This window comes from Phyllostomus discolor, chromosome 5, assembly GCF_004126475.2.
Source record: "Phyllostomus discolor isolate MPI-MPIP mPhyDis1 chromosome 5, mPhyDis1.pri.v3, whole genome shotgun sequence".
Lineage (NCBI taxonomy): Eukaryota > Metazoa > Chordata > Mammalia > Chiroptera > Phyllostomidae > Phyllostomus > Phyllostomus discolor.
The window spans coordinates 12800019-12821926 of NC_040907.2; the positions used below are offsets into that span (position 1 = coordinate 12800019).

Here is a 21908-nt window from a genome sequence, read left to right on the forward strand (position 1 = left end):
CAAACTATGCTTCTCATTCTGACAAATTTACTGTTCTAAAGGAAAAATATTTGGATATATTTCTAAAAAAACCCATGTTTATAAAAAAACACTCTCTACAGTACAATGCCTCACGAATGCTCCTTAGTATTTTAAGAAAAACATTGTTGAAGTCTGACCTAATGCACTATAGTCACAGGCTGAAATACAGCGGCCCACCAGCCCAGTCCGAACGGCTCGCTGAAGTCTGCTCCTATAGTGTGCTGCCTTCTACTCACTGCCCGGTGCCTTTCCCCATCCTGGATACCAGCTACCCAGTGCCCTACACCTGATAGTCACTAACCCGCATGGAGGCAGCCAAAAAAGAATGTTAAATCCTCCCTGCTCCCTAACTACTGCTGAACTTTTTAAAATCTTAAAACAGGATTGTAGACAAGTTATAAAGAATTCTCAAGAGAACAGTGAGTGAGACTCATTTCATCCACAGGATGAACAATGACTATAAAGACAGGCTTACCACAGTGAAAGTGTTAAAGAGGAGGGGGGAAAGAATGGAGAAATAAGACCCTTGACCTCTTTTGTTCAAGAGACCAAAATCATACCTTCCTGCCTACGAGCAGTTTCTGCACAGAGAAACCAACACTAGCACGCTGTGCTGTGGAGGCTCTGGAGTCACACAACCTTGGGTTCCAGTCCTAGCTTTCGCCCTTCGTACACTGTGTAATCATAGTTGACCTCTAAGTAGTAGCTTCCCTAATTGTAAAATGCTAACAGTTAAACATTCGTAAATTACTGTGACAATTAACTAAATCACTACATGAAATCATCTCTGCACGCTGCCCAACATTTGACATCCAATCCCTGTCAATTCCCTCTTCTTGGCCCCCAATTGGAATATGATACAATCATGACACAAGTGGTTCTAGAAAGACAAATGCAAGTAGTAGGTTTATAAACAAACAGCCAGAAACCTCATTCATTCATTCTCAACAAACATTTCATGGGTAGCTGTAAGTAGTAAGTAAGATAGGCAAAGTCACCACGCTCATGGTGCTTACATTCTATTGGGGACAGAAAGACTGAAAGTCAGTAAACAAGCCAGATAATTAACATGGCAAAAAAAAATGGTAAAAATGGTATGATGAAAATCAAAAGAATTATATAATATGGGTAACACTATTCTAGATAAGGTAGAAGAGATACCAACTAAACTGATGTTATCTGAAGGACACAAATAATGCAGCCTATGAAGAGCAAGGGAAAGAGCATTCCAGGAAGGGGGAGGCCCTCAGATGCAAAGACAAGAGCTAGAAAAGGGCTGTGCTCAAGGATGATGAGACTCAAGGAAACAGAGTATGCAGGGAGAGGTAATGACAGAGTTTGGAAATTTAAGAGGAGCTACATCATTTGAGGCTGTGTAGGGAGAACCTAGGAAGCAATATGAAACCTTAATCAACAGGCAACAACGGCAGAGTTGAAACAGAGGAGGGTCATAATATTATTTTTAAAAGGCCACTCTGATTGTTTATGAAGAATGGATTGAATAAAGGTAGAAAGAGAAATAAGTTTAACTTAATTCATTTTATTATGAATTTATGAGTGTGAAGGCTTAAATACAAGTACAAATATAAATTCATAAGCACATGAAAGAAATTTATATCATCTCTCTTAAAACTACAAGGCTTTTTTATTCTTTTGTTTCAGCTCTAGTCATGGTACATGAGTCTGTTTTTCCATTGTTATCTTATTTATGCCTTGCTTTATTCTACCACGAATTTGAGGTGGCTTACAAACAAAACCACATACATAATAGAATATTTAAATGAAAATAAGCTAATATGACAAAAGCTAACAGGCTACCATGTCTCACAAAAAAAATGAAGGCACCACAAATACAATGATAACATATTTTTAAATTTTTTAAATGATAATTTGCTGAGACAGATCAACTTATATTCAAATCAGCTCAATTCTCTGCAAGAAGCTCTTACTTCAAGATCCAAATGCTATAATTCAACTGGATTATAGAATATCTTTTTCAGAATATTATTCGCTACCATATCTAGTATACGCTTTTGCTTTTTCTTTACTGTCTACATCCAGTCCATGTCAAAACACTTGACTTTCTCAAACTAGCAAAAGCATAAAACTAAGCCTTATACTTTGAATCAATCTTACAGAACTATCTTCCCAGAAAAAAAGTTCAGGACAAGAGCCGCTGGGCTCCTATTAAATCAGGTAATGAAAACTTAGTGCTACGGGCAAAAAACTCCCTTATCTACCATTAAATATAAGACAAGATATACAGGGTCCAGCAGAAGTAACGCCATTGAGTGTGGCTGGTAGGGCACATGAATGGTTCACATCAAGAGAAACACGTATGTGTGCATGGATGTGTGAGAGGAACATACACTGGTTGCTTCTTGCGTACTGGCCCGCAACCCAGGCATGTGTCCTGACTGGGAATCAAACCAGCGACCTTTTGGTTCGCAGGCTGGCGCTCAATCCACTGAGGCACACCAGCCAGGGCAAAACTGCTTTTTTCATTTACATCAAACAACTAGTGTTCCTGGCCAAGTTAAATACACCAAAATGTCACAGGCTAAAAGTCAGGCTACTGAATATACTTGTTCCCATTGTGCCAAATATCAAGTAGACTGATGGGGAAAATCAATACCTTTTAATTAGCAAAAGGTATTGCCTTTTAATTAGCAAAAGGTATTGCTCCAAAGCCCTTGGCCCACTTAAAATTTTTTCAGTAAATCTTATTTTCCCCTGAAGAAATTATCTGATGAATATTAATGACAATATAAAATACTATCACCACTTAGAAAATATAACTCTCTTCCTTCTGTGGTCATCATTCTTTAATATCGAAGCACCTGGAAACATTTCCATCATTCCATCTACTTACAAATTTACAGCCAGTAAGGCCTGCTGAGCACTGCAGGAGTCGCTCTCGCCACCACACCCGCTCAGAGCCATCGGGGAGAGCAGTTTCTCCAACCATGCTTAGTGACCATATAAGATGATAGAGGTCAACTTTTGATCATGAAGCAAAAGCCTGGACTAAGTTATCTTTCGATTTTGATTAAGTTATCAACAACAACAAAAAAATACAAACTTTGCCCTGACTGGTGTGGCTCAGTTGGTTGGGTATCATCACACTAAGTGAAAGGTCGCTGGTTGGATTCTCAGTCAGGGCACAGGCCTAGGTTACAGGTTCAGTTCCTGGTCAGGGCACGTATGAGAGGCAACCAATCAATGTTTCTCTCCCTCTCTTTCTCCTTCCATTCCCCCCTCTCCAAAACAAATTAAAAAATAAATGAAAATAATTTTTTTTTAAAAGTACAAACTTTTTCCTCACTATAATCTACTTTCAATATTCAATAAAAATGTCCTAACGGAGAAAAAAATCCTACAAACTACTGCAACTCTAAACATAATTTCTTAGGATACAGATCCACATGAAGTCAATATTACTTTATTTGTTGATTCTGAGATATGGAAATAACTACAGGTAATGTCTTCCTTTCTCACTGTAGGCACGCTCAATTCCCAGAAAGGTGTTTTCTTCTAAAACAGCAACATTTCTTTTCAACATAAAATTCTAAAATGAAAGTACTGAATTTTTTGGACTGTAAGATGCACCGTACCATAAGACACACCTAGGTTTTAGAGGAAAATTTTTGAAGCAAAAAATGTGGTAAAATATTTAATAACATAAATAACACAGGCTGCCGCCCCCCCACCCTGCCCCACAGTGAGCCAGGTAAGCTACATTTGGACTAGAAGATGCACCCCCATTTTCCTCCCAAACTTGGGGGGAAAGTACAGCTTACAGTCTGAAAAATATGGTATGTTATAATAACAACTATCAGAAAGTTTTTCAGCACATTTTATGTTCATACGTAGAATGGGCGTGGCCAAGATGACTTTCTTCCATAAATTCCTGGCCAATGTAATCAACATGTATCCAGTGTCACATGTTTAAATTTAAGAGAGTTTTTCAAAAATATTTTAAAAATAACCAAGTGTCATTCTTCAAAAATGGCTGGCTTATAAAGAGTTAAAATAAGATGGAACAGTAAGGTCAAAAAGGTACAAATATTTGGAAAACTTAAAAAGAAGAAAAAGAGCAAAGGAAAGAATATTTTGAAATACAATATTAAACATACCAAGACTTTCTGCTCTTATCTTAAAGTAACTTCTAGTTGGTTCTGCCATATTTTGGTACTTAATATTCAAGCATGGGTAGGTACATACAAATTCTGAACTTCCATAATGAGTCAAGTAAAACAATGCCACCATATTATGAATATTTAATTCACAAAATCTGCTCCTATTCTGCCCCACTGCTCCATCTCTATCTCAGTGGTTTCAGACCAACACAACTGAGGTCAAGTTCAAGTGGAGTTGGCCTCCCTCTAAACTTGATGATTGAGTCAATTAAAGATTCTGGATGCACCCTGGCTGGCACAGCTCAGTAGACTGAGCGCAGGCTGTGAACCAAAGCATCACAGGTTCGATTCCCAGTCAGGGCACATGCCTGGGTTGCAGGCCACAGACCCCAGCAACTGCACATTGATGTTTCTCTCTCTCTCTCTCTCTCTCTCCCTCCCTCTCCCTCTCCCTCCCCCTCTCCCTCCCCCTCTTTCTCTCTCCCTTCCCTCTCCCTCTCCCTCTCCCTCCCCCTCTTTCTCTCTCCCTTCCCTCTCTCTAAAATAAATAAATAAATAAATAAAATCTTTTTTAAAATCTTTAAAAAAAGATTCTGGATGCCTTCTAGTTCTGCTAATTAAATGTAAACAAAAGTCTTATGAAAATGACAATCTAGATGTTCAAGAGTTACTGCCTATAACTATTTAAGAATGCTACACATATGGTTTCTTCATTTATTTAAAAAAACAATAAAGTTGCACACAATTCCAATATATAAAAGTTGAAATGAGTTTGTATACAGTTCAAAAACCAAAATCTATAACCTGGTTCTCTAGTAAAATTTATTCCTGTTATATTTTTTAAGGGCTAGAAACAATCTGTTCTATTGCTTGGTACTTAAATATATTTAATAAATTTGATGGCTTTGCAAATTTTAAATGTCTGTAAAGCTTTATGATATGATTGCATTTGCACACAACTCTGAAAGAACACAGAAGAAGCTGACAAATGTGGCTGCCTCTGCGAAAACTACTGGGGAGCTCAGGGCGAGAAGGAACTTTACTTTTCACTGTATACCATCTTTCACCCTGTTTAAATTGTTTTCAAATGCAAATATTATCTTTTTAATATATAATTTTTATATTGCTAAGTTAAAAGATGCTTATCAAAAACTTGGTTAACATAAAATTTAACAGAAACATACTTTTCACTTGTGTAAGTATGTATAAAGTGTCCACTCTGATATCTGAAAATATGCCTTGTCCCAAGTAAACCATTTCATCTTAACAGTTACTGCTCAATTTAATCAGAAGAAATTGCCTCAGGATAGTAAGACTATGCAAAAGTAACAAATTACTTTTTAATTCAAATATAAGTAACCCGTTTATAACAAAAATATTCCTTGTAGACCTGATACCATGGAAATCAGTAGAGTTGCCAAGTTTCTTATACATAAGTAAAATATAATGGGTGCCAGTATGTATTTATAGAATCGCATCGTTTTTGCATTTAGCCTACCCAAACTCCACCACGACTTGTGGAGAGCAGAGGAAAAGACAGAAACGGAAATGTGAACAGGGCCGCCTCCTGCCATCCACTCAGGAAACACAGGTTCTAGAGTCAGTATGAGATTTGAGAGCTAAACCGACTCATTTCTTTGGTTCTCAAAGTCCTAAGTGTGACTCAAATTTTAATTATGTATTTGTTATATAACCTGACCTCTAAATAACATAGAATTATCTATCCTGCGTTCAAGCAGAGAAGAAACACAACCCGGAAGATAATTAACTATGCTGAGCTTATTAAGATATGGTATAGTAACATCTGACATGACTCCTTTAAAAATTGTAATTCTGACTACACAGCTTCAGACCAACCAGTACATCTGTGCACAAAACATCCCAACCACTCCTCTTATGACTCAGTTTCCAAATGTTAACAATGCCACACCAACTACACTCATATTAATAAACTCTGTAGAGGTGCGTATAATTATCTTATCTAAAAATCATTATGTTATATATCAAAAACTACTGCATTTAAACATATTTTTTATTCAAAAATCCTACTGGCTAAAATGGGCCAAGCTATACTACCTCTAATCCAGTATAGTAACACTAAATTAACTAATATTCAAGGTTATTGTTAATATACAATTTTAGCCTAGAAATTCATTCAATTTTCTATACCACTTCTGTAATTTTTCTAGAAGCCACCTCATCTTCCCTTTCCCAAGCCATTGCCATCATCTCAATTCAGATCTTCATTCTCGGCTTGCAGTAGCTGCCTTTTTCCTGACTAGAATCTCTTCCTCTTCAATTCATACGGTACAACATCATCAGATCAATTTTCCTGAACACCATCGTGGTCACCAATAACAATGGCTCCCCAACTGTTTTTTACCTCCACTTCCAAATTCTGTGATCTGATTACCACCACCAGCTGGGAGCTCTCCAACTTAATCTTTATTTCCCACTCCACAAAGTGAGACCTCTCCTAAGTAACAAACAGCAGGCTAGTTACTGACTTGCAGCTCCCATGACATGGAATACCTTCCCTCCTTCCTTCCACTAATCTATTACCTGGATTAAATTCCAGGCTTTCCTACCTTGTTAAGAGAGATTGCAGGTTGCTTCCTTTCACTTAGCCTCAGTTATATTTGTAAAAGAAAACAGGAAGTAATACCTTAAAGAACTGTTAAAAGGATTATATGAAATGAATAATCCTTATAAACAACTAAATATATCGTAAGTGTTCAATAAATGCTATCTTACATGAGAGAACACTGTTCAAACACTCTCTCATTATTCCTTATACTTTAATGTCCTTTCTCCAACAAGACAAAAGACTTTTTCTATATAAGGATGCCTAGTTGAACAATTCAAATAAACAAATTCATTCCAAAGCTAATTAGAATCCAAAGCTGCCTGCTTCTCTTTTTCTCTTGATAAAGGCTATCAAGGTAGGGATTATTCAGACAGAATAAATCTTGGTCTGAATGACCAAAAGGATCAACTTGTTACGCGAAGACTAGAGAAAAAAGAATGTGGCACTCAAGCCGGCCCAAGCATCACCCAAAGATTAAAGGTATTACTTCAAACATCAAATCAAAGTACCTAACCTAAGTACCACGTCTCTCCTCCAGCCAGCCTACCCAGCTACAGTACTCACAGATCCCAGTCACTCAGGATTCACAGTCAAGAGAGACACCAACAACTCAGACCACCCAGGATCAGGGGAGAGATTCTGTAGGTAATCAGAGAAAAGGGGAAGAAGGAGGAGGAGGAGGAGGAAAAAAAGGAGAGGAGGAGACGTTGAAGAAGAAAAGACAACAATGAGGAAGAGGAAGAAGGCAACAATGAAGAAGACAAAGATGAAGAAGATGAAGACAACAAAGAAGGAGGAGGTGGAGGAGGAAGAAAAGAGGAGGAAGGAGGTGGGAGGAAGAAGAAGAAAAAAGGAAGGACAGACAAAGAAGGGAGGAAGGAGGGAGAAGAAAGGAGAACAAGAGGAGGGAGGAGGAAGAAGAAGAAAGAGGAGGATGAAGAGAACAACTTGGCACAGAAATAAGTGCTGGTTCTTCCATTTTTTCCCTACCCACTCATGATATTGTTTGGGGGACGGCAGATAGAATGGAAAGAGAACAACAACTTTTGGAAAACTAAAACCTCACTTTCAATCTTGATCCCTCTACTTCCTAAGTTAGGAAAATTACTTCACTTCTCCAAACTTCAATTTCCTCATAAACAGCTGTGTCACAGAATTATTATAAAGACTAGAGAGGGCCTAGCTAGTGTAGCACAGTGGATTGAGCTCGGGCTATGAACCAAAGGGTCTCCAGTTCAATTCCCTGTCAAGGCACATGCCTGGGTTGCGAGCCAGGTCCTCAGGGCAGGCCATGTGGGAGGCAACCACACATTGATGTTTCTCTCCCTCTCTTTCTCCCTCCCTTCCTCTAAATAAATAAATAAAATCTTAAAAAAAAAAAAAAAAAAAAGACTAGAGAGGATACACACTTTCTATAACATGGCAGAGACTTAACTTATATTGTTTCTGTCCCCCACGGCTTTGACTTCCATGCTATGCTTATAAAAGAAAAAACAGAGACCAGAAAGGAAAATTTTATGAAAGTTAAGGACAGAATGTGTAAGAGGACATTATGAGTAAATAATCACTTGTATACAACTGTTAATTTCACCCTGGCTGATGTGGCTCAGTAGATTGAGCACTGGCCTGCAAACCAAAGGGTCATTGGTTCCATTCCCAGTCAGGGCACATGCCTGGGCTGCGGGCCTGATCCCTGGTAAGGGGCATGCAAGAGTCAACCACACGTTGATGTTTCTCTCCCTTTCTTTCTCCCTTTCTTTCTCCCTCTCTAAAAATAAATAATCTTTTTCAAAAACTGTTAATTCCAACTCACTTTAAATCTAAGAGAAATGCAGGCCATTTTGACAAACATTTTATGTGATCAAGAATGTGAACTCTAAATATCAAGATGTCAGATTCAAATCCTGGATCCACCACTTAATAGTTGTACGATCTTGGGGGAGTTAATTAGCTTTTCAAGACTCAAATTTTCTTATCTGTGAGACTGATAGCACTTATAGGGTTCCAGTGAAAATTAAAATAATACATGTAAGGTGCTTGATATAATCCATAACATATAATTTAATTTATCATAACTAAATTATTAATAAATTATAACAGGGAAAGTTTATTTTTCCTTTAAAAAATTACCTAATTAAAAAACAAGAACTAAGAAATTATATCTTTAATTACTGAGATCTAATTGTGTTTCTAAACTTTATGGTCCCTCTATACTTAAAAATTACTAAGGAACCTAAAGATCTTTTGCTTAAGTGGATTACACAACCTTGTATATTTACCACATTAGAAATTAAAGCCTAGGAGATTTTTTAACATCTATTTATAAGGAAATTATAGTTTCAATTATTGAGATCTAATTGTGTTTCTAAACTGTATGGTCTCAGAACTCCTCCTTTACAATTAAAAATTACTGAAGAACCTAAAAATCTTTTGCTTAAATGGGTTATATATCCCTGTATATTTACCACCACATCAGAAATTAAAACTTGAAAAAAATTTGAGTATCTATTAAGTTATTTTAGGATAACAATAATTAACCAATTCTATGTTAACATGAGACTATTTTAAAAAATAACCACATATCCCTGGCTGGCATAGCTCAGTGGATTGAGCGCGGGCTGTGAACCAAAGCATTGCAGGTTCCATTCCCAGTCAAGGCACATGCCTTGGTTGCAGGCCATGACCCCCAGCAACCACACATTGATGTTTCTCTCTCTTTCTCCCTCCCTTCCCTCTCTAAAAATAAAAAAAATCTTAAAAAATAGCCACTTAATTTTTTCTTCTAATTTAAGGAAAAGAGTAGCATTGTTTTTATAGTTTTACTAATCTCTTCAATGTCTAGCTTAATATAATACCAGATGGAATCTTATGTGTGCTTCTGCACTCAATCTGTTGTAACATATTTTTAAGTCTATGAAAAAAATCTGGTCTCATACAGACATGTGGTTAAAAAAGAAGAGAAATAATGTTAACACCCTTTCCTGATAATTGAGGGTATTCTTTTTTTTGCTATTCCACTAAAACTTGACAAGTGATAAGTTTTTAAAACTTAGGTACAATATGAAATCTAAAATTGTATGTTAACTTTTTATACATGGTTACATTAAAATTAACTGTTCTACATTTCATTTTTATTTTTTAAAGATTTTATTCATTTTTAGAGAGGGGGGAAGGGAAGGAAAAAGACAGGGAAACATCATCAATATGTTGCCTCTCATACACGTCCTGACCAAGGACCAAACCAGAAACTCAGGCATGTGCCCTGACCAAGAATTGAACCGGCGACCTTTCGCTTTGCAGAATTACACCCAACTAAGCCATACCGGTCAGGGCTATATTGCATTTTAAATAAACCTTTCACCTCTGCATGATTTGTAACATCATACACAGAACATCTGGAAAATACTAATGCATTAACTTACGCAGCCTTTCCAGATGTTGACATATTATTTCATTGTACAATATTAAAAATCAAGTCTGTTAATATCACCACTCATGTCATCAGAAAAGTCTATAAAGCACTAAGAAGCTGTCAAACTGAGGGCGGCAGATCCAAGTTTCCAAAATTCTACTCTTCATTTAAAACCCGTAATTTTATCATTGGCAACAGTTTTCATTGAAGTGAAATAAGCCACAACTGAATAATCACAGTTTATCATTCATTCAAGTAAAAATGGCGTTACATTTTGTTTTTAAAGCCACTCATTCTGGCTGCAATTCACTCACACAAGTGGTTTCCATCAGAAATACTACTGGACAACTACGCAACCTACGTGTGTGTGTGTCCCTCCCATTCGTTCCCACAGAATATACTCGGGGTTAAGTTTTAATTAAATGAGTAATTGTTACTGTTTCATCAAAGATATTAACTAAAACGTTTGTTGTTTCTTAAGAATGCACACTGGTGAATTTGGTATTTGATTCATGCTAAGGTGCCAGCAGCGTGACCCACCAGCGATTCTGTAGCATCAGTAAAGATACCAATAAAGTGAAAAAGGCAAAGAGCATCTTAGCACAATTAGTAAAACAGTGCTAATCTCTGCCTCTAAATAGGATGTTACCACCCTAAGAAAACTATACTCTCACAGGGCACCCTGATGCCAGGAGCAGAATTTCCACACTGCTAGTATCCTGAATAAAATTCCTAGAGCAGAGTAAATCTAGGTAAATAGGCCAGAAGCACGGTGCTCCAAGTTAAGTAACGGTACCAGAGAATCCCATAAATGTACTTATATTAATGCAAAAATGATCATCAAATGAGGTCATGAACAATATCCAAAGGGCTTTTTATTCACACTGACAGAGAACTACTGTTGCATTTAAAAAATGATTTATGACTATTCATTAATGTTCTTTCTGAAAAAAGAACAAATCGGTATGTATGACAGATTACACTCCATTAGCCCATGGTTAGTAAAATTCAAAATAAATGTAGCGAGGGCAGCCTTCTCTACTGTCTTCCTACTGTAGCCATTCCCCTTGGGCCTCAGCTCACCATCATGTAATTCTCCTTCTTCACCTCATCCTTAGAATTTTACACTGTCCAGGGGTGTCCAACCAACGGCCCACGGGATGCATGCAGCCCAGGATGGCTACGAATGCAGCCGAACACAAAATCGCAACTTACATAAAACCCTTTTTTTGCTCATCAGTTTTCATTGGTGTTTGTGTATTTAATGTGTGGCCCAGAGACGCCAAAAGGTTGGACAGCCCTGCTAGGCCCATCCATAAAATGATCATCAGTGTAGTTTAAACCATCTGAAAAACAGACTTCTTATTTTCCCTTTTCCCCACCCTCTTTTGCTTTTCTTTAGTTTCAGGTTTAAGTAGCTAACGCCCACCTCAGGACACGTTTGTCTGAAATGCGTACAACAACTATGACAGACTGAGTCAGTGACAGCAACACAGCCCAAGGGCTCGAGCTGAATCAAACACACCCACACAAGCCCTTCCATCTATAAATCAGAACCAATAATTCCAGCCCTTTAATCTATGGACTAGAACCAGTAATTCCAGAATTTAACTGAAACAGATCAACTCCAGACTGGGTTAAGAACATCCATTGTAACAGTTCTAAAAACACTCAACTCCAGAGACAATTTATTTGCATCACTAATTGAGACTCCAAATTTGATTTTAGCCTTCCAATTCTTGCACTTACTACCTGTGAGACTTCTGCAGGAGTTACATTTAACCTCTCTAAGCATGTGTGTCTTCGCCTAGAAAATAAAGACAATAATGCACCTATTTTGGAGAGCTGATATACAGTTTAGAGAATTTATTTAAGGCATTTAACATAGTGCTTTATAAATATGCCACTGATAACATTAAGACTTCTAAGTGCAATTTATCTTTCTAGTAAAAAGGTCAAATAAGACACCAGAAGCAACTGAACCGCCCTGACTAGGTGGCCCAGTTGGAGCATCATACCATACACCAAAAGGTTGCGGGTTCAATCCCCTGTCAGGGCATGTATGAGAAGCAACCAATCAATGTTTCTTTCTTTCTCTCTCTCTCTTTTTCTCTCTTCCCCTCTTCTACCCTGCCCTCCTTCCTCCTTCCCCCCTCTAACATCGATGAAACATATCCTCAGTGAGGATTAAAAAAAAAAAAAAAAAAGACTGAACCAATGTCAAAATAACAATTTTTACGTCAGATTTCAAGCAGCTATTTATATACCAGTTTATATAACTATGAATAAATTTTTACCATGTTGTATATTATATTCCCTTCTTCTAGACTATGTGACAACAAAGCTTTAGCACCTAAGAATTTCACATACAGCTGTGCATCACTTAATGACAGGAAGAAATGTGTTGTATGGCAATTTCATCGTTCTGCAAACACCCCAGTGCACAGACACAAACCAAGATGGTACAGCCCACACACCTGGCTCTGTGGTATAACCTACTGCTTCTAGGTTACAAGCCTAGTAGCATGGTACTGTACTACAACTGAAACACAATGGTTAAGTATTTGTGCATCTAAAAAAAAACAAAACATAGAAAGGGAACAGTAAAAATACACTAAAGATTTTTTTAAATGGTACGCCTGTGTAGAGCACTTACCATGAATGGAGCTTGTGGGACTGACTGGAAGTTGCTCTGGGTAAGGCAGTGGGCGAGTGGTGAGTGTGAAGACCTAGGATATTACTGTACACTACTGTAGACTTTATAAATACTGTTTATTTTTTTAAAGTTTCATGTTTCAATAATAAATGAACCTTAGCTTAAATGTAACATTTTTGTGTTAAAAGTTTTCAAGTCTCTTAATAACACTTAGCTTAAAACTCAAATACACTGTTCAGCTGCACAAAAATATTTTATTTACATCCTTTTATAAGATTCTTTCTATTTAAAAAATGTATTATGTTTTTGCTTTCTAAACTTTTAGGGTTTTATGACCTCCTTATCTTCAGAAAATCCTTTAAAGTCATGGACAAAACTCATGAGTGTCTTCCGCCAGATGACATTCATAGTACTTCTTAATGACATCACCCCCAAGCCCAAGCAAAGTTCTTGATGCAGTCCTAAGTGGTGTAATCCTTCCAGAATTGCATCTGTGTCTTTCTCAGTTTCAACAATGGTCTGGGCAAAGATCCTTCTCAAGTAGTGGGCCTTAAAAGCTGCTCTAACTTCTTGATCCATGGTTTGGATCATACAGATGGTGTCTGGAGGGAGAAATACCACTGTGATATTGGGACGAAGATCACCAATAAAAGGCCGTGGCTGGTGTGGCTCAGTAGACTGAGCGCTGACCTATGAACCAAAGGGTTGCTGGTTTGATTCCCAGTCAGGGCACATGGCTGGGTTGTGGGCCAGGTCCCCAGTAAGGGGTACTCGAGAGGCAGCCACACAATGATGTTTCCACATTGATGTTTCTCTATCTCTCTTTCTCCCTTCCCCTCTCTAAAATTAAATAAATAAAAACTTTTCTAGAAAAAGATTACCAATAGGTGAGGGTGGAAGCAAGGGAGGGAGGTGGGTTTGACTGGGGTGGGGGGGAGAAAATGCAGATGACTGTAATTGAACAACAATAAAGTAATTTTTAAAAAATCACCAATAAAAGGAGGGTATCCAGCAGCATTACCAACAATCTTGAATGCTGTGTTGTTCTCCAAACTACTTCTCCATACTGCTGGGATGGCAAGTCAGGAGAGCATCTTGGAGTAAGCTGGGCCATCCATGACTTCTTATTGGTCCTATAGTCCACTGAGAGTGTGTTCTTGCTGATATGCTTGGTATGCCTGGGATTTGCACTGTGCCCAATCATAAAGGTTTGTAATTTGTGGCCTGCAATACTGCCCCCAAGCAAAACTGTGATCCTGTCCTTAAAAGCCTTAAAACCTGGCATTGACTTGGCCACCTTATAGACAAAAGTCCTTTTAGGTATTCATTCTCAGAATATAGAGGTTTTATCCGAACTGAATATTTGCTCTGGCAAGTAGTTTTCCTCCATAATCAGCTTATCTAGAGTTTCCAAAATTCTTCAGCTGCCTTCACATCAGCACTCAAAGACTCACCACTCACTTTCACATTATGTACGGAATAATGATTCTTGATCGTTTAAACCCTCCAGAACTAGCAATAAATTCAACTCTGCAGTAGGGCCCAGCCTTTTGTTGAAACATGCAGACAACAGAGGTAGGGGGAGTCAGAAGAGCGTAAAAAGAGGATAAATAGTGATAGGAGATTTGACTTTGTGTGGTAAACACACAATACAATATGCAGATGATATATTATAGAACTGTACTCCAGAAACCTATGTGATTTTATTAACCAATATCCCCCAATAAATTCAACAAAAATTAAAATTTAAAAAAAGGTGCAAATGAACTTTTTCCTTTGGCCAGCGCTGTCATTGTGCTGGGAGGGATCTGCTGCTACCTTGTCTGATCTTCGATCCATCAGGTCACTAGAAATTTCTTCATTTGTGATATAATCCCTTCTCAAAATTCTGTCAGTCTCACTCCATTCAATAAAGCAGACCCTTTAAAAGCTTCCATTACTTCATTCTTGTTCAAGACCATAGCTATGGTAGAATTAGACAAGCCTGACTGACCAGCAATAATCGTCACTGAATTTTCACCTCTGCAGTCCTTGTTTCACTTTTTTTGTTTCCATGTCAGTCACCCAACACGGCCCCTTATTGGCAACATTAGCAATGGATTTTGAATACTTAAGGGCCATGATCAACAAAACATGAGATTAAATAAAGCACAAGAGAAAACGATGCAATCAGGAGGCATAGTAGCCCTGGCTGGTGTGGCTCAGTTGGTTGGAGTGTCTTCCCATAAACCAAACGGTCCCAGGTTGGATTGCTGGTCAGGGCACACGCCTGGGTTGCGGATTTGTCCCCAGTCGGGGTGCCTATGAGAGGGAACTGGTCAATGTTTCTCTCTCTCCCCTTTCCTCTCTTTTTAAAAAGAAAAAAAAAAAGTCCTCAGGGGAGGAGTGGAACAACAAGTCACAGTAAACACAGCACGCATGAGGCTGCTGCAGGCATAATGTGACAATGTTTTACAGCAGGTCTTTTTTTTATAAGTAGAAAGAGTACACTCTAAAATGACAGTTTAAAGTATAGAATAATCCTGGCTGGTATGGCTCGGGGTTCAGTGTTGGCTTGCAAACTGGAAGGTCACCGGCTCCATTCCCAGTCAGGGCACACGGCCCCAGCTGGGGGCGTGAGAGAGGCAAACCGCCGATGCTTCTCTCGCATATCGGTGCTTCTCACCCTCTCATTCCTCCTCCCTTCTCCTCGCTCTCAAACATAAGTATTTTTTGAAAAAGTATAGTAAACACAGAAATCAGTAACGGCCCTTTATTATGAAGCACTGTGTGCGGTACATAACTGCACGTGCTACACTTGCACACAGCAGCAGGGCAGCTGGAGTGTTGCGCCCGCATCACCACAGACATACGGCCTTGCGAGGGGTACAACGTGCCCAGGTGACAGGAATTTGTCATCTCCATTATAATCTCACGGAGCCGCCGCTGTATATGTGGTCCATCACTGACCAAAATTCAGTGCATGGCTGTACATACTTGTTTAATACTGAAGTTATTAAGTAGAGCTTAAAACGGTCACAGGTACCTCCCAGGAGACACTGTGTAGTGTGCCAAGCAATGGACTGTGGCACACAATAGTTTATGTTAACAAATGACTAGTCTATGAGGAAACTCTGTAACAGATGAGGGAATAAAAAAATCAAACTTTCACGAGACACAGATTAAGACATTTAGACTGCTCCAAAATTTCTCTTAAAATTATAAATATATTGCCCCGGCTGGTGTGAACCCAAAAAGTCACCATCTGATTCCCAGTGCCGGCCTGTGAACCCAAAAAGTCACCATCTGATTCCCAGTCAGGGCACAGGCCTGAGTTGTGGGCCAGGTCCCCGCTGGGGGCATGTGAGAAGCAACCGACAGATGTATCTCGCACACCTTCATGCCTCTCTCCCTCTCCTTCTCCCTCCCTTCTCCTCTCTCTAAAAATAAATAAAATCTTTAAAAAAAATTTAAAACAGTGAATTACCTGTGTAAAAAAAGACAACACAAAATTCTTTAGTACAAATCAAAAATAACAATAACATAGTCCAGCTCTGATAAAGTTTACATATACAAATGTTTTTAAAAATAACTTTTGCTATTTCAGCTTGCTGATTTACTTCTACATAAGCAAATGTAGGACAAAGGCCAACACTATTAACTTTTGCCTATTAAGAGAGGCAAAAGGCATTCTTTGAATAACCCACATCACTAAATTCTCTACTTTGTATTATCTCATAAAACAAAAACATTGGATAATTTAAAAACCATTTGACAATGGTGAAAAGATTCTTGTCTGTACTTCACGAATGAATATTTCAGTCACCAACAATGAGTTAGAATGATACAGTCATACAAGAAGAAAATAAAGTTCACTTTGACTTTACTTTTTAAATGACAGAGAATAATTTCAACAAGATTAGCTCTTGTGCTATGGCAACTCAGATATAATAGGGTACCTAGTTTATCAAAAACAAGAGGAAATTAAGCTTTGCTTTTCTTTGCTTTTGCATTTTTCATTAAAAGCAACGGGAATTTTCTTTTGCAACTGTTTGTTTTTAGGTGAGGAGGTAAAATTTTTAAAAAGATACAGTTGCTGCTGCAAAGCAGGAACAATGAGACTGGGGGAGGTGCAAGAGAAAGGGCTGGTGCGGGCCCTGACAAAGGCCCGGCACACTGGCGATGGCTTAACCCTGAGTATGAAAGCACGCTTTGTCTTTCTGGTCAATGCAAGCCCATGAATGTCCCAGTATATAGTTTAAAAAAAAAAAAAGACAAGACAAGAGGGAGGATGGGGAGTCCTGCCTCTTTAGGGGACATCTCCTCAGCTGCCTGCCTACAATAAGGATGAAGATTGCAAGGGCACAGAGAAACTTACCAGGCATGCAGCTACCCAGACTTTGCCTATTACCACAGACCAGCAAAAGGATTCATGTAGCCTACTTACACTATAACTCACTTTACTATTACACAAAATTCCTGAATTGCATTTCTATCTCACATCTAGTTCATCAAAAAACTACAGAGGAAATAGTAGTCTTTTGATTTCCTATTTGGGCTCCAGAAATGAAAATCACATCCCCTTTGTATCAGAGAAGTTTAAATTATAAAACACTTTTCACTTTTTGTTCAACTGTTTTTCAAAAGGCCAAGGAAACTAAAAAAATTCTCTAATGAAGCCAACAGCAGCTCAACATTTACCGGAGGTTAATGAAAGAGACCACACATTTCTGTACAAAATCGGCGTGTAGATCACAACCATCTTCCCCATCGCCGTAACTTGACCAACTGAAGGAAAGTTAGTGAAAGAAGTTGTCATAGTTTAATTAAATTTGACTGATAACCCATAGTATAATTATCTTTGAAGATATAGTTGGCATAAGACGCCATTTCCTTGGAGGTTCTAAACAAAGAAAAGGCTCCTTCTCTATTATTAAGATTAAAAATAAAAATGTTGATTTGCTAATAAAAATATACACACACACACATAAAATGAATTTATGTCTTCATTACTGGAGACTTTTATTTCAAAATTCTACCCATAACGTGGCTTACTTTATGCAGCACTACATTGGAATTCATTTATGAGACAAATCAGATTATGAATTCTAATAATTAAAATTTATCCTAAAGGTTATGTGGATATTGTTAACTAGAAATTTTGCTTTAACACTATTTTCAGAATGAGTATCACCTTTAGAATTACGTATGAAAATATAAAATCAGAGATTTGAAAGAATCCTAGAAGATAATCTTATAAAAATAAATGTCTAATTTAAAAAAAATAAACACCTCAAAGCCCTGGCCAGGTAGTTCAGTTGGTTAGAGCATCATCCCAATAGGCCAAGATTGCAGGTTCAATGGATTGAATTATATCTTAGTTAATTTGTTTTCACTCTTCCTAGTATCCTAATAAATGCACTTTAGGTCACAGATTTTCTTCTGGGTATCACCTTGCCCTATTCTCCATATATCTTTTTATATTTAGTACTTTTATTTTCCTCTTCATTCTAAATAGTTTGCAATAGCTCATTATGTTTTCCTTAATGCAAGGGTCATTCATGTGTGATAGAGTCTGAAAACATGTCATATGTGGTATCAGTTTGGGACATTTATAATTTCTTTTATGGCCTAATTTGTGGAGAATTTTTATGAGCACCCCATGTATGTTTGAAAAAAATGTACACTTACTGGCTAAAAAGAAAAAAAGGTAAATATATATCAACAAAATTATTTGTTTTTCCAAGATAGCTTTATATCTACCTTTCTTCTATTTGATTTGTTTCTGAGATGTTTCTTTCATTGACTGTGAAATCCTCAAATTTGCCATGTTCCATCAGTTTTTATTGTATACATTTCAGAGCTGTGTCATTAACTAAGTGTTAGAAATGTTATGTGCTCTTGGTAGCTGCATCTTATTGAAAAATGGAACTTTATGGGGTATGTCCTCAGCTGCCTGGCTACAATAAGGACAAAGTGGAAAAACAAATGGATGACTGTCTGTCTGTCTATCTGTCTAAAATCAATCAATAAAATTGTTTTTAAAAATTATTCCAAAATTAAGTAACATGCTGAAGGTCACATGGCTGAATTTCCTTCATAATGACAGTAGAGAAAAAAAGCCAAATTCTTGTACATTTGCGACCTCATTTTTACTGGGTCATGATCTGCAAATGAATAAATATTCTACCAGTCCCAAAGGGCCTCTAAACTATTTTCTGGAAAACATACTGACTTCTGAAATGAAACAGCATTTCAGTGAGAATAAAGGGATATAAATAAAAACAATGAGTGAGAGCTAAATGTATTCGGTAAATAAAAGGAAGAAGCAAATATTACATACTTCAAAAACAGGACAAAGAAAACTACAGCTACAAACACAGCCTATAGATCTGTAGACAACCTGTGCTACTAACTGTGACTTTTTTTAAGATCACTGTTAAAAAATTTCAAATGATACAGAGGATCAATATAAAGTAGACAGTACTAGGTACAGAAGATGTTGAGGGGGTATCTTCCATCATCCAATCATATCCTACAGTTAACCACTGCCAAGTTTTGTACTCATCTTTCTAGAAATGTTCTACAATATACACTTTCATTTAACAACTCTTAAAAACTGCTTCTGAAATTAATCATCATGATTGCTCTGAAATGATACAAAATATCAAACCACTATAGGTTTAGAGAACCTACAGTGTTTCTTAACCCCACAGTGATCTGATAGTTAAGAAACTCGAGGCACTCAAATATAAGAACAATGATGAGAATTGTTAGATGAGAAGAAAGTTATAAAATAGAGAAAATAAATGTGCCAAGTGTTAATAGAACTACTTGGTTTAATATTCCATCTGTAAAGACAATATTTAGCATTTAATTTCACACAATGGAGCCAATTAAAATATACATACTAGATAAATCACAGTCACTTTTGACAAGTTATATACCTTCATTTTGTTGTTCCACTCATTTATGCATTCATTGGTTGATTCTTTAATTTTATTTTTTTCCTTTTTTTAATGTTCTTTTTTTAAATTTAATCTTTATTGTATTTTTTTACATTATCATTTAGTCCCCTTATAATCCCCTCTCCCCAGGAATCACCACATTGTTGTCTACATCCATGAGTCCTTTTTCCTTTTGCTCAGTCCCCCACCTCCTCATCCCACCCCACTGGCTGTCACCCTACTCTCCATCTAAGAGTCTGTCCCCATTTTCCTTGTTGATTCAGTCTGTTCATTCCACATATGAGTGAAATCATAAGTATCTGTCTTTCTCTGGCTGGCTTATTTCACTTAGCACAATTTTCTCTAGGTCCATTCCTACTGTCACAAAGGATAAAACTTTCTTTTTTACAGTCGAGTATTATTCCACTGTGTAAATGTCCCGTAGTTGTTTCACCTACTCATCTACTGATGGGCACTTGGGCTGCTTCTATATCTTGGTGATTGTAAACAATGTGGCAAAGAACATAGGGGCACTTGTGTTCTTCCAAATTAGTGTTTTGCTTTCCTTTGAACAAATCCTCAGAAGTGGGACTGCCGAGTCAAAAGGCAGATCCATTTTTAATTTTTTGAGGTATCTCCATACTACTTTCCACAGTGGCCGCACCAATCTGCATTCAGAGAAGTGAAAGGGAAAAGAAACAGGCCCAAAAGGAGAAGACAGGGGTATCGGAGGGAGGGAGGACAACTTCAAAGAAAGTTCAGTGAAAACACAAGGAAATATTTTCATGAAGAACTAGTGGAACGACAACACTTTTTCTTCATCTTACATTCCCACTGCTCTTCTCAGCTAAGTCGGTGAGACTAGCTGTACTGGCTGAAAAAATAAAGGAAGAACTACAGAGAAGAAACTAAAAGCTTGAAGTGTATGTAAAATGTTTCAACACAGAAAACGGAGGAAGAGATATTGCAGTCTCCTTCCTCTGCTGTACCCTCTATCACTGATTTCCCACCCCCACACACACACTTCTGAGTAATAATAATGTGTGTGTACTTCCTTTCACAGTTACTCTCACTTTTCCTTTTAGAGCCAAGATCACCAAAAGCATCAACCCAACTGCTCTAAAATTTGGCAACACCCACAAACATCTGTGGTGAAAAAATATATACATTCTTAAACAAGCAGTCCATGGAACCTACACCAAGCTGAGGATCGTTCACTCATAACAACACAAAGTCGCCATTTTGTTATCCTCTGGCTGAAGATGAGGTTAATTTAATTTGCAGTCCATGGTCTTCCCCCTCGGCTCAGACAATCGCTGAATCTACTTACTCCCCTGGATTACAAAAAGTTCTTCACCTTCCTTCACCCTAAGACTCTCTATTGCTAGCTTTTAAAGAGAAACTTAGGAAGGACAACTTATTTTGATAATTTTGACCACAATCAAATGACTGGAATGTTTTAAGGACTGATACTTCAGATTCTGTCAACAATAAACTCAGAAAAATAATTTGCACTTTAAAGTAGTATATGAGGTCTGTCCGGAAAAAGCCCAGCCTCTGTTAATATAATGAGAACGGTTTGCACAACATCAATGTAACACAGCAGCTAAGAAGAGTGGACTGGAATGCACATGCGTGAACAATGATGACTTCACTGCACCAGTCAGTGGGGGTGGTATACTTTCTCACACCACTGAGTGAGCGAGTACACTGTGTGGCTATCATATTCAAAATGACTGAACGAGTACATGCCCTGGCTGGCGTGGCTCCAGCCTGCAAACCAAAGGATTGCTGGTTTAATTCCCAGTCAGGGCACACGCCTGGGTTGCAGGCTGGGTCCCCAGTTGAGGATGCGCAAGAGGCAATCACACATTGATGTTTCTCTCCCTTTCTAAAAAATAAAATCTTTTTTTAAAATGACTGAGCAAGTACAACAACGAATCTGCATCAAATTTCACATTAAGCTTAAACATTCCTGCACAGAAACTATTTGGATGATTCAGATGGCTACAGCTATGGGTAACTGGTGATTGGCAGTTTCATCACGACAATGCACCTGCTCATGCATCACGTCTTGTGCAGAGTTTTTTTGGCAAAACATCTAATCACCCAGGTGACTCAGCCCCTCTACAATCCAGATTTGGAGCCCTATTACTTCTGGCTTTTC

General features: G+C 37.8%; 1 protein-coding gene and 1 long non-coding RNA gene across 28 annotated transcripts in view; both read right to left on the bottom strand.

Moving 5' to 3' along the window:
• The window catches only part of EIF4G3 (eukaryotic translation initiation factor 4 gamma 3), a 294941-nt gene that overhangs the window by 220996 nt on the left and 52037 nt on the right, over positions 1–21908 (bottom strand). The gene's annotated exons all lie outside the window — the stretch shown is intronic.
• LOC118500525 lies at positions 10636–12238 on the bottom strand. Its single transcript, XR_004903087.1, has 2 exons — positions 11836–12238; positions 10636–11784 (listed from the first exon to the last, which is right to left on the bottom strand). It is a non-coding gene; the product is annotated as an uncharacterized LOC118500525 (long non-coding RNA).